The sequence below is a fragment of the Macrobrachium rosenbergii genome, chromosome 18 (genome assembly GCF_040412425.1).
Source record: "Macrobrachium rosenbergii isolate ZJJX-2024 chromosome 18, ASM4041242v1, whole genome shotgun sequence".
In the NCBI taxonomy this organism is placed as follows: domain Eukaryota; kingdom Metazoa; phylum Arthropoda; class Malacostraca; order Decapoda; family Palaemonidae; genus Macrobrachium; species Macrobrachium rosenbergii.
The window spans coordinates 22841081-22851435 of NC_089758.1; the positions used below are offsets into that span (position 1 = coordinate 22841081).

Genomic DNA, 10355 nt, shown 5'->3' on the forward strand with positions numbered 1-10355 from the left:
TTTGTATTTTACTACTACCGTCCACCTTTAACTGCTTGTCTTTACATATCTAGTAGGGCTTTTACACACTTCCCTTCATTTTCGTATATTAAAATGATTGAGCCGCAATTGACGAGATAAAATTCTTTGTACTACAAAGTTTTAACACAATACCAAAAGTTTAGAAAAATGTTTGTATAGGGTAAAGTAATTTCCGCTGTTACTTCCTCCTCGAGCCAGCGGGAAGAGGAGATATGGGCGAAATCAAATGAAGCTGGTGTTGAGGCGAATATTTAAACTGACATTTTCTTCGTACTGGAAGCTGGTGTTTTGCTAAAGTAATTTCCGCTGTTACTTCCTCCTCGAGCCGGCGGGAAGAGGATATATGGGCGAAATCAAATGAAGCAGGTGTTGTGGCGAATGGCGTCAAACTGTCATTTTCTTCGTACTGATAGTTCCCTCCCTAAGTTCAGGTGAATCCAGCGTACTGGAAGCTGGTGGTGTGGCGAATGGCGTCGCACTGTTTTCTTCGTACTGATAGTTCCCTCCCTAAGTTCAGGTGAATCCAGCGTACTGGAAGCTGGTGGTGTGGCGAATGGCGTCGCACTGTTTTCTTCGTACTGACAGTTCCCTCCCTAAGTTCAGGTGAATCCAGCGTACTGGAAGCTGGTGGTGTGGCGAATGGCGTCGAACTGTTTTCTTCGTACTGATAGTTCCCTCCCTAAGTTCAGGTGAATCCAGGAGACATGCAACAGAGGGACGAAACCAATACAGCTGGTGTTGTGTGGATGGTTAACGATGTTAAACGCAGCAATGTTAATGTTAGTTGACTGAAGTCAGTATGTATAAACTTCCACTCCGCTGCTTTGCACTTCCCGGACCTCACACCTGCAACATAAGTTTTTTAGTCTAAGAAACTATTCTTAGTAGTTTTGATTAACGTACTTTTTAGTCAGTTTGAATGAACGTACTTTCTAGCCCGTATCCAAGCCTAGGAGCACACTAAAAAAACGTGAGACCCCGTCTCAGCTTTCAAAATTATTTATTCAGGGAACTATCTTTAGGCTACAAAACCTGGATTCATCAATTATGGCCAGACCATCAATGCTAATTTAATTAATACCGGCCAAATTATCAAATCTATAAAAATGAAATATCAATTTATGGATTTTGTCGGACAATGGGTAATACTATTAAAGTAATCCTACACTTAATAAATCATAACATCTTTTGTCCATTCGACATTATAAATTAGGGTAAAATCTAATAATCACTACCAAAAACTGATTACTGACAACCTAAAATTGAAATCCTGAAAATAGAGTAACTGGTTTTCACATTTCGAATGCTCCTTCCCGGTAGACACTTATTCCCTGTACATACTTTCAATATTCTTTATTTACCTTAATCCATGGTGTTCCTATTTTTGCTTCTGAGAAATCTGATATTTAGTCAAGTTCAATCCATGGTTCCTATCTTTGCTTCCAAGATATCCAGTATTCAGGTGTATAAAGTTTCCTCTTCACTAAAACTGCAATGTAGTCTCTCGCTGCGGCAGTAGAATGCGTTTGCTAGTGCATACTATATAGACTAGGTCACGAACATTTTCCACCTGCAAGAATAAGTTATTAAAATCCTGAGCATTTTCCACCTGCAAGAATGATACATTATTAAAATTCTGACTAGACTTAAATGGCTTCAACGGTTAAAGCCTGCTTCACATATGGAATAACGAGCAACTGTCTGTCAAAATGCAAAAACATTTTAGGCCAGAAGGACAATACATTACAAGCTATTTGTAACTTTCACAATATATGTTCGGTCTTCAACCATGCCTGTAGCCTTAATTAAAAATACCTATTGAATTTCAAAACCTGAATGGAACATTTAATACATGGTCGTTGACAGCTTATGTCGTTCTCCTAAACATTCAAGCATTAATACTATCATATTTTAACTGAAAAGTTTACTATCCTAAATTATTTGACACTCCGCAGGTAAGCAGTCAGCTACTGTGCCTTCCATTTCTTTCTGAGAGAACACTCACGGAAGCAAAAAACGCCACCCAAAATGGTCAAATCCAATGATTTAATAAAATTAAAAACTTACTGAAAATCATAAAAAAAAATTATTAAAAATATTCAAAATTCCTAAACATCACAATATTGTTTTTATATAAAAAAAACTGGAGTCAGGCTTCTAAGTCATCCTAGGAGTTAAAATTTTTTATTTTAGTTTTTTTTTATTTTAGTATCCCAAGAAAAAAATGACTACAAAACTGTATGCAACCGGGTATTATATGCTACAAAAATTGTAAAGCTCGTTGCCACCTGGTTTCTCCTTTGCTGTGTCTACCGGCATCTCTCACGGCTGCTCTTGTTAGGATTTTCACATCAGGACAATAGTTTATTTCAGCCACTTCTGTTACCACACACTGCGGTCATTAACCCTTGCTACCTTTCTTTTGATGTATTCCTCGCAAATGACCTTTCCTGAAAAAATAAAAATTAGATTAGAATGTTTAAAGGTTTCAGTCGACGTTAATGAAACTTTTGTTGGCATCGTAACGAATCACAGTTATTAGCATTTAGACTGTGTGATTTGTTCAATTTGTGCATGCATTAGCGGACTTGGCTGTATGTAATACAAACATTCACATAAGAATATGTTCTTCCTGAAAATCACCAGCTGAAAACCCTTACGGACAACCGACAGACTACACAGATTTATCATCATCAGCCCGAGAGGGCCACACAAGGAAATCAGTCAATTAAAGGATTCCTGTAAAGTGTTGAAAAGGGAATAAAGAATGAAACCTATGCACCAGAATTCGGGAGACACCCACAAAAAGCAGGAATGTGTTTACATTTCGCTCAGACATTTAAGAGATCAGAGATTCCACTACTACACTTGGCAAACTCTTCCGCATTTTAGTTGCCGAGTAGTATTCAGCCTTATACTATAAAACAACGCTTATCAGTACCTTAGCTACTTTTATACGCAGTCCTAGGGTTAGAGCAGATATCAGTAAAAGCAGTGTTGAGTAACCGGTGGTTTATTATATCTCAAAACCTAATAATATTTCAATGAAACCAAAGTCTGGTTTCTGATTAAAAAAAAAAAAGATATATTTTTTTCAAGTAATTCATATGACTTGCTCATATCACAATAAAACTTGAGTTTTCCTTCTCATTACTGTTCCTGCTGAAGGAGCTTATGCCAAACATCAAGAGCTGGCATTATGGTGAAAATTTTACTAGTTTTAGATAAAACCAAACTCTGGACACTCATAGCAACTTTGTAAATAAAAAATTCTGGCAAAGTAAGATTTTACTCCAAAACCAAACCTATCAATCATACCCTAATACTTCTTACCTAAAAAAAAAAAAAAAAAAAAAAAAAAAAAAAAAAAAATTAACGGTAAGTTGCTTACCCAGATTAGTGTCTTTATCCAGTGACACAGACAGTAAATATGAACATGCAATGTAACACCCCGTAGGATGGTAATGCCGTCAAGTACAACTCATGGGGTGCACTGTAGGCACTACTGAAGGTTATTTGCAGCGTCCCCTTGGCCCCCTAGCTGTAACCCCTTTCATTCCTTTTGCTGTACCTCCATTCACATCTTTCTTCCACCTTGCTATCCACCCTCTACTAACAATTATTTCGTAGAGCAACTTCGAAGTTATCCTCCTGTCATACCTTTCCAAACTACCTACTCTCAACTTCCTTTCCAGCGCTGAATGACCTCATAGGTCCCAGTGCTTGGCCTTTAGCCTAAACTCTATATTCCATTCCATTCAGTGTAACAGTCATTCACAAACTTATTCTATTTACTTTCAATGAAAATGTTGATCAATGAGAACAGCAAACACAGCATCAAACTTAGTGGATTTTGGTACGTAAACTGAATCTCGCAGACGACATTGCTGCAACCTTAGTACGCACTAACTGAATACCACAGTAATTCCCAAAACATTGGTACAAAAAGAACCAAACCTGCCATGCAATTTCTTCAACTCTTGCGTCAGCACTTACGTTGACACATTTACTTAAAATCATATGCACTATGACAAGCGAACTAAATTAGGTCTATTACTGTAATCCAACAGTATACTATTTGGATAAAAGGCCCATGAAAACAGTTTACGCGTTGTAACCATATATCTGACTGCTTGTGTGTCCCTGTTCACTGGTAAAATATTTTACCAGAGAACAGTGTTTTAATGTGCCTTTTTAATTTTCAGTAAAAGAAAACTATTGTGCCGGCTTTGTCTGTCCGTCTGCACTTTTTTCTGTCCGCCCTAAGATCTTAAAAACTACTGAGGCTAGAGGTTTGCAAATTATGTTGATCATCCACCTCCAATCATCAAACATAGCAAATTGCAGCCCTACAGCCGCATTCGTTTTGATTTTATTTAAAGTTAAAGTTAGCCATAATCATGAGTCTGGCAACGATACAGGACAGGCCATCACCCGGCCGTGGTTGAAGTTTCATGGGCCGCGGCTCTGACAGCATTATACGGAGACCACCGAAAGATCTATTCTCGGTGGCCTTGATTACACTTTGTACAGAAATCTCGATTGCGCGAAGAAACTTCGACGCATTTTTTACTTTTTATTCTTATAGCTGTAACTACGTTTCACTTTATATAAAAATTTCTCAGCAATATTGTTTAGTGTTAGAATTAAAACCGAGTTTTTACAGTTTCCTTTCTTTCTATTTGTTAGAAACAAGACTACACCAATTTAAGAGGAACAAAGTTAAGACTATGTTAACATAGTTCAATACGAATACTAGAAATAAGCAGTACATTTAAATTTGGCACGGCTACAAATTTACTCATATTCGAAGTGCCAACAAGGTCATGATCATTTTCATTCATCAATATCTCGTCATTGACGCAATGAAGTTTTCACTCAGAAAACCTTTCATCCTGCTTGCATTTCTATGTCAAAATGAAGACTACTTCATTCAAAATTGGTCCGCCTTGTTTATCGAATATAAAGTATTCATGTCAGCTACCAAGTAAGTAATTCCGAAACGTGAAAATAACAAGGACCGCCATTCGCCGCCGCCCCCTCCCCCAAACAAAAAGCATTCCAGTACAGTTTTAAATTTAAAGGCTTCAAGAGTTCGTTCTGTAAACATCTGTAGAGTTAACATGACGGTGCACATTTCCTAAGGCGTAAGACATTGAATGCCAAAAATATAGTATTGGTAATAACTTCATAGTATATGGTTAAAAACAGCTGACAGCAATTAAATACCCTGATTCTTGAAAGCAATACCACGTCAAAAAAATTAGTTAAAAAGCATGTGTTAACTAAATATTTTTGCTTAAATCTTGAAGTTTTTAAAGCTTATAATTAAAACTAGAATATGTTGAAAGGCTCCCCGCGTCAATTATTTAACATTTAATACATGGTTATCTAATAGCACTTAATATATGGCTGAGATCTAATTATTCAGCGTGAGAACCCATACGTGTTTTCGCGGTTAATAAAACCCAGGAAGAATTAAATACAAAACATTTCTAAAAAATAATCCCAAACCATTAAGGTTCAGTCTGGGCGCCGTGCCGTTTTCAACCATGCAACTAAGATAATCTCTGGATACCTAAAATGTAGGGTACATAAAACAAATTATATCAGGAATTCATACGTTAATGAACCATACCGTGCTAGTGCCAATATTTTCAGCTTCCCAAATCTTAAAACGGCGCTACTTCGGCTACCTACGCGTCACCTACTCCGAGGCGCTAGTACTAAGCATGGTGGAAGCTCCCTGGGACGCAGTGTTTAGTACTAACCCCTCGGGGATCAACGTATCATATACACCCATTCCTATATTGTGTGGTCTACAGATTATATTAATGATATTTTCGTACGGCCGTCAACTTTACATTTACCAAGGACCTGCATTTACCCTGGGTCCTGCATTTATCGTACGGTGTTTAACGCTAGCAACTCGGAATAGGTGACACGTAGATAAACCAAATTAGCACCCTTAAAACTATATCTTAGTAATTCAGCTTCACTGAGTGCTCTAGTCTAGAATGATTTGCGGACTTACGTTTTTACCATTTATGAAATGGGATTCTTGATAGTCTTCAGTCGTAAGTCATTGAGTTTTTCCACATGTTCATTCTGTAAAACTGATCAAGCGACTGTTCATAGTTTCTACGTGAAGCAATTTCACCAGTTAAATGAACGTCGCAAACCTGACATTACTGATCAATACTTAAAAGCAATTAAGTACATTACAGCTAGTAAATAAAATTTTAGGTTTTCATTAAATGTGTTAAAATGTCACTTGTATTGTACTGCAATATCTAAAGACTGAAGGTGCTAGAGTTGGTTGAACACCTTGAAAATCACAAATGACCGATATTGAACTATGCCACGCTATTAAACCAAATCAAGTTGAAGCAAAATCATTGATTCAATCTGCTCATAGTTGTCAATTAAAAAACTGACAAAATTACAACCTAAGTTTTCCTTCAGTTTTAAGACGGGTGGAGCGTACGCAAGGCAACTTTGAGCTATGTCATACGTAAATATCGCACCCCAGGCACATTACTAACTACTCCCTCGCTGTTTCAGTAATTTCCCATACTCGAGAAAAAATTTGAAATAAGTTTACAGGTTCACTTGTATGAAAGAAAAAAAATCTGATACCCGTACCTTGAACTTAAACTCCACGCAAAGTACAATTTGGATTAGGAAACTTCAAAGCTGAACCACACTACAGTAAAACACGTCGACTGCCCCATTCGAAAGGAAAGAAGTAAATTACCTTTCCCTTTTATGCTAAGACAGTTTTTAATAATCCGTCCAACCCTTAAAATCTATGGGGAAAATTCCCCTATATTGGAATGAGTGAAACTCCCAGTAGGTACGGAGACATTGCAACCTAATTGGTCAAGGCCAGTTTTATGTACTTCTTACTTAAAATGGCGTACATACTTTTGTTAAGTTCAGTTGTGCAAATCTGAATATTGGACCCCGGAGAATCTTCAACTATTGGAGTTTCTGATTCTTAAATCACCATTAACCAAGTATTTCACTGCAAGGAATATTTAACACCAACGTAATATACACACATACGCGAATGGAGCAATAAGTAATAAATCGTCTGACGAGGAAATTGTACGTTATCCACTCCCACTCTCCTCCTTTTGTGCAGTACCGTAGACTAAAACTACTGCTATCTAACATTGTAGTACCATAAACCATTACCGCATGTGCAAATTTCAATAACGAACCTTCGATACACAAACTCGTCGTGTTACGGAGACACCAATTGCCTTAATGGAAAACTAAATTCATTTTTGCGCATTTCACCACCACCAACACTTACCTTAATAACATGACTCTACGAAGCAAACTCCTTTCACCTTAACCACCAACCAAAACACACCAAACCGATAAAATCGTTAGGCTCACTGACGTCACTTCTCGAATACCTTTCCAAGCAACGGTTCTTCAACAACTTTCAACCAATCACAAGTGTCCACGACACTCCTCTCGACAAGGCAGTAAAAGACGACTCCTGATTGGCTGAGAGACATGCAAGGAATCCAAAGGAATACAATATCTTTTCTAACACTACGTCACAGCAGAGCACTGACATCTGTTAGTGGCGAGATGAGCGATGGAAAATCGGCAGATTCTGGATATCAATAGAAAATATCGGAGATACTATTGATAAAAGGATGAGCTGTCTTGATATTTAAAGCTCATCTTGTTTTATTTCGTTTTTACATTTTGGATGCTTCAAATACCGACATTCAAAACATAATATGCTGATAAGATTTTCAGTGTGATATATTGAAATTTACCATTCTAAACATTTAATCAAAACTAATGATAATGAAATGCATTTGTGATAATGTGATTATTCATATGTTTATCGCTTATTTCGTGATTCAGGATTATAATAACCAAAAATCCATGGTCTGAAAATCTTTTTGGCTTTTGTACTTTTCTCTGCACAGTATCGAAGTTGCTAAAGAACAGATTCACATTACCCTGTTAATGCGCTGGTTCTAGCTCTTACAAGCAGCCCGAGAGACAAAGTCTTTTGAATCATTAAACATTAAACCCTCAATACATTTTATGAACTAAGCTGGCACTATATTTATCAAAGTATAGATATACAAACACTCGTCACCACGATTACGATAATGCACAGAAAGTCGTGGCTCATGGGAGAAGGAAGCATGAATACTGTGCCACAATGACAAAAATTACAGTACTGTACTCTAAAACAGTTCAGCCTAATTATGAGTAGATAAAATCTGAAGGAAATATTTCAGTACTAATTCACAGCACTCCCTCATTTGCCATTCTGACTGGGAAAGAACAGTCGAGTGTAAAGCCCAAAGATTTCCACTAGCTACCATGAAAAGGGTTTATAAATCTATCATATAATAGAGTTGTAGAAATGGCATAAGGAAATCGTGCATTTATTTTTAATATGAATATTAAGATCATAATTGCTTTTGCTTTCCATTTCCTTATCAAGCAGCTAAAGGTACAGAATAATAGCACAATAACACCTTTTATATTTCAGGAAAGAGAGAGAGAGACCCAAAGTTCCAAACATTTCAGTCAGTGAAGCATCAAATTTTAAGGGAGTAAGAGAAAAGTAATACTTCACTGAAGATATGAATAAGTAAAGCAAATTCTAGTTACCCTAAAACTTATTGCTTATCATTCTTAAAAGATGTATAATAAAAAAAAAATTAGTAGTAGCACAAAGAAGACAAAGGTCCAGTAAAAGACACTCAACAAGTAGGCATTCATAAAAGGCAGGGACCATGGAAAACCAGAATTGTGGAAGAAGGAAACCATTGAAAGAATGAACCCAGGAGGAAGTAAGAAAAGAAGGAAACCATGGAAGGGGAGAACCTTACAAGCAAGAATTAAAGAAGGAAGGAAGGAAGGAAGGAAGGGAGAGAGGGCACCACGACGATGAGAACTATTTAAGAAGAGAATCATGGAAGGAGGGAGTTAAGCACTGGCACTGAAATGACAGCCTTTGTTATATCACAGTAAATGGAAGCAGACTGAGATATGGCACTTGCCTTTCCGAGGAATGACTTTGAAGAATAAGGATCTGAATAGCTTCCCTCACTTCAACAACTCTTGAATGTCTTTCGCAGTATATGAGCCAGATTAAAAAAGTGGGTGTGTGTTTATGAGAGAGAGAGAGAGAGAGAGAGAGAGAGAGAGAGAGAGAGAGAGAGAGAGAGAGAGAGAGAGAGAGAGAGAGAGAGAGGTCTGGTCAGTGGCAGGCCAAAATGAATGCCACCAGCGGGGCAGGAACCTTACCTGTGAGAACAAAGTATTCTTCTACTTCGAAGTGTTCCCTTGGAAGCTTAGCCATGTCCTAGTAACACTGCATACTGTGTTAGGTTTGTTCATCATATAAATACTTTGAAATCACATTCTGAGGACCACTTAACTACCCTATCAATGGCCTGTTGCCATTGTCATTCTGCAGTACAATCTAGTTGCAGCAAATGACATCTAGGACTCATCAATACAGTTATGTAGTATAGTGAACATGAAATTAACTGGTAAATAAACACCATGGTATTTATAGTAAGGATGAGTAGATTACCATTTATCACTTTAATTTGGATTAGAGACTGCAGTGTAGATTCTGAGTCTTTTACTATGAAATGAATTAAATTGTTTTAACTGTCTCATGCTAAGCCCTATACATACTGGACTTTCATGTTCTATAACAGGTACAGCACTGTTGATCTCCAAGCACCAGTGATGTATGACACCTTTTTAATTATACTTAAATTAGTTTTACTTTTGGCCTTCATTTTTCTCCCTTCATATTTAGTTTCATAAATCTGTTTCCATCTAAAGTCATGGTAAATGATGCTAACTAGGTGTTTTTACCATGAACTGTAAACTTATTGATAGAGCAACAAAGCTGAGAATTCATGACATTTTGGCAAGTTAATCCTTTTATACCCACAATTTGGCTTGCCTGGATAGATCTGACAATTGGGGAATCTGCAGTGAAGGCTAGTACCTGATCCTAAATCCTGAGTGCCATAAATTCATGTAATTTTTGTCAACTCTTACCATTTCTTTTATTCCTTTATTATTACACTATTATTATTATTATAATATTCAGAAGATGAAACCTATTTATATCGAACAAGCCCACAGGGGCCATTGACTTGAAATTCAAGCTTCCAAAGAACATGGTGTTCACTAGGAAAAAGAGGAGGTACGTAGGGGGAAATACATAAAGAAAAAGTTAAGTATATATTAGTTTTATCAGACCACTGAGCTGATTAACAGCTCTCATAGGGCTGGCCCGAAGGATTAGACTTATTTTACGT

The 10355-nt window shown here is 37.1% G+C and overlaps 1 long non-coding RNA gene across 1 annotated transcript; it reads right to left on the reverse strand.

Moving 5' to 3' along the window:
• Positions 1-25: 25 nt before the first annotated feature.
• LOC136848199 (uncharacterized) lies at positions 26-7446 on the reverse strand. Its single transcript, XR_010855970.1, has 4 exons — positions 7343-7446; positions 2310-2471; positions 1383-1591; positions 26-867 (listed from the first exon to the last, which is right to left on the reverse strand). It is a non-coding gene; the product is annotated as an uncharacterized lncRNA (long non-coding RNA).
• Positions 7447-10355: the final 2909 nt, after the last annotated feature.